Source organism: Parasteatoda tepidariorum, chromosome 7 (genome assembly GCF_982258835.1).
Source record: "Parasteatoda tepidariorum strain Cologne lab strain chromosome 7, Ptep-v5.0, whole genome shotgun sequence".
Lineage (NCBI taxonomy): Eukaryota > Metazoa > Arthropoda > Arachnida > Araneae > Theridiidae > Parasteatoda > Parasteatoda tepidariorum.
In genome coordinates, this window is record NC_141761.1 from 23,900,301 (window position 1) to 23,904,208 (window position 3,908).

A 3,908-nucleotide genomic window follows, 5' to 3' on the forward strand; every position below is an offset into this window, starting at 1 on the left:
AGGAAGCATGCAAATAACATGCTTGCAACAGGCATTAGCGGAGGTGAGATATGCAAATGATTAGAATTTCAGCGCTGACGCACATTACGCGCACCTGTGGCTCCACTTCAAAGCGCTATTTAAGGCTTGGAGATTTCGACGATTTCAAGTTCGGCAATTGTGTTTTTCTTGTGGCTTTTTCAAAAAACAATCAATTATGCCTCGTAGAAAACAGCGATCATCTTTTGATCAAGTATCCGAGTTCGACAGAGGAAGGATAGTGGCCTACCGAGATTGTGGATTATCTTTCAGGGAAATCAGTAGTCGTGTTGGACGAAACCAAACAACTGTAATGCGGATATGTGATCGTTGGATGCAGGAGGGTACGACGGACCGACGTGTTCGATTGCATCCACCTCAGTGCACTACTTCACGTGATGACAGGCGAATTGTGCGCATGGCAGTGACTGATCGCTTAGTCACATCACTAACCATAGCACAGCACATTCAGTCTGTAACGCATCATCCAGTGTCTGCGCGTACCACACGACCCTCGACGCAGAACCATAGACGTCTCCGCCGCGAATTCTCCCTCTTAAGAATTAAAAATATGTAAAAACAATTAATAAAAATTTGCTACGGAGTTGAGATTTTTTGACAAATCCCACTTGCAAACTGCTGATATTATTTTGAAGAAAAAAAATTAAGATACTATAACAAAAATGAGAATCCTTCATTCAGTTTCAAAACAAAAAAAATCTTTAGGAGAATATATTAAGGAATATCAAAGTCTAAAGTCTTAAAGAATAACAAAGTTCTAACAAACAAACTAACTTAGATTAGAAATTTTGCTGAGTCTTTGAGAGATCAGTTGAGAACTTAATATTAAATATCACAACCATATGGGTTTCTTTGACGTTATAACATGTTTTCCGATTGTTTTTTTTCTATAATTAGCTCAATAATGCTATTAAAGTACAAATAAAAAAATAATGATATACTAATAATGTAAGTTATATTATGATCTGATATATATAGATGCGAGAAATTAAATAGAATCACTTTAGCTGAAACCATTTCACAGTTAATTCATTTTACAATCATAAGTCTATTGCGAGAAATGCAATTTTGTATTTCCATTTTGTTATATGCAAAATTAATTTTCCATATTAAATATTTTAGGACTCTTTTGTTGATTATCATGAAAGAAAATTCTTGTATCCTGGATTATATAATGTGTAAGTTTTCCAGAAGTTTATAAAAATGTATTTATAATTCCATTGTTCAAAGCTTTACATTTGTTTTTATAATCAGTTCAACATCCATTTAATATATTATTTATTTTGAAAGTAAATAAAAAAATTCGCAGATGTTGGTAATGAAGTTTTCTGCAAACATAAGAAGAGCACAAAATTACAAGCGTAACATCTTTGTATTTAATAAACATCTAAAGGTAAAGCGAAAAAAATTATATAAAAAAATATACAATTTTCAAAGTATAAAATATTTAAATTTTTATGCTATTTCATTTTTTATGTCACTTCTTTTATTTAATTTATTGTCAAGTGACACTTAGCTCTTCTTAAAAAACATTTAATTTTTTTTTATTTAGTTTAATAATATTTAAAGTCATTCCTTAATTATGTAAGAGAATTTTTATAAATAATTACGATGGAAACAAGTACTAATGTTGCATGGAATTTTTAAGAAAATATTAGAACTTTTGTAGCCTTAATGGGCGGCCTACATATATTGCCTTTTTGCCAAACATTTTGAAGCGTAAAGGTAGTGGGCTTCAATAATTCTCCGTTACTCTGCGGATGTATGTTTGTACCGTACCATTCTTAGTTGTGTAAGCTGTTCTTCTGTACGTGGCGTCTTATCTTTAGGCTGGTAAGACAGCATTAGTACTTTGTATTGAGCATACAAGCCCATGTGTAGTTCAGCCGAGTAATATGCAATGATAAAATAATTATATATTAAATCTAATTCAGAAATAGAACTTACATCGAACGTGCAATCAGTTAAAACTTTTCCAACATAGTAAGTAAATCGAGTGGTTAAATTTTCTCAGAAAATGTAATGGTGTGTCTCTAATGTCATGAGAAACTGATCAGTTTCACGTTACTAGGATCTTTTAATATTTAAATATATTGTCTTAGATATATTAGACGATATAAACCCCCCCAAGGTCAATTTTTTTTCTTCTCAATCTAGCAGACGTCGTGTAGATCAGTGGTCTCCAATGTGCGGGCTGCAGACCTATACTGGTGAGTGGTTCAGATGGTGAAGGGTCGCACAATGAACATTAAATTATTTCTATTTTATTTATTGTGACGGATTACTCTCGGGTTTGTACAACTTTCCATGAACGAGAGATAAACCGGAGAGGTGTCTTCTAAAGCCGCACCAATACCGCGCATGTTATTGTATTTTACTTTGAGGCATGTTTTAACACAATTAAATATAAAATTATTAGATCAGAGTAGTCTAACATATAAACAATCAATGCTTACTCCCCCCTCCCTCTCAACAAGGTCATGTAAAAATTATGAAAGGTTGACCGGTCCGCGGCTGTATAAAGGTTGAGGAATACTGATGCAATTCTTTGCATTAATCCTTAGCTTTACTGCTCTGTTTATATATTTTGGAAGAACCATTTCAATATTCACTTTCTAAATTCAATCTATTTCTTTTTCTAGTACTCGATTCGTATATATAGCAGTATCATTCAAGCGTGCAAAGGCCAGAATTATCACCTTTGTTCCAAAAATGGAGGTAAGTGAAATTTATTTTAAATATAAAATTTAGTTATGCATAAAAAATTTAATTAATAATTGAATTATTAATTATTAACTCATTTAGTTATTAATTATTAAGTAAATTAATTATTAATAATTTAGTAATTTAATTATTAATTATTAAGTAATTTAAGTATTAATAATTTAGTTATTTAATTATTAATTATTTAGTAATTTAACTACTAATTATTAATTATTAAAGATCACTGACAGCATCATTTACTGTTTACTATAATATGAATGCATATAATTATTTTTATATATATTTATTTTCTAAATATTTTCAGCCTATCGACTTGTTTAGCAACATTGGTGGATTCTTGGGAATTTGGATTGGTTCCTCTATCATATCCGTGTCCGATTTCTTATATAAACTGTCTGAATATGTCTACATTTACACTATAAAGCTTGTTAAAAGATTGAAAGCAAGAATTGAGCAGCCATAACAGCATGCAAAACTGATCAGATGAATTATTTTTACCATTTTTGATTGACTATGTTCAAACAATCAAATAGTTTCGATAATAACAGTATTTCTTGCCACTATTAAGCATTATTAAGTAGTTTAAGCTTATTTTTACTAGCATAACAAATGTCTTATGCTTTAAGAAATTTTTTTTTAAATGCCTTTCCATAATAGCATTTTTTTTGCCTTCAAGGAAATATTTTTTATTTGAATTGCAGCATTATTTTTTACACTGAAACTATAGTTAGAAAAATAAAGAAAATAAGCGATAATACCCTCTTTAAATTCAATCAAAATATTTTGTTTTATTTTTCTTTCTAATTTGTTCCAATTCGTTGTTTTTTTGTTAAAATATGTATAGAATTATTATTATCTTCACTTATTATTTTGAAAGATCCAAACTGCTATATTACAGCAATTAAACGTTTGACATCAGGCGACAGAAATAGAAAAATACATTATACAGCGATGAAATCCATGAAATGTTCTTCATGATATTTATGACTTCAGCACAAAGTTAATTAAAACTACAGGTAAATTTATATATTATCGTTTGGTGATTTCATTATTTTGGTCTGTTTTATATTATTATAATTTGATATTTATTATTTTAAAGCAAGTTTTTTAAAATACTTTTGGTTTATGATGTAATGTATATTACA

At 29.6% G+C, this 3,908-nt stretch overlaps 1 long non-coding RNA gene across 1 annotated transcript; it reads left to right on the forward strand.

Moving 5' to 3' along the window:
* Positions 1-2,687: 2,687 nt before the first annotated feature.
* LOC147806954 (uncharacterized) lies at positions 2,688-3,511 on the forward strand. Its single transcript, XR_015435750.1, has 2 exons — positions 2,688-2,757; positions 3,068-3,511. It is a non-coding gene; the product is annotated as an uncharacterized LOC147806954 (long non-coding RNA).
* Positions 3,512-3,908: the final 397 nt, after the last annotated feature.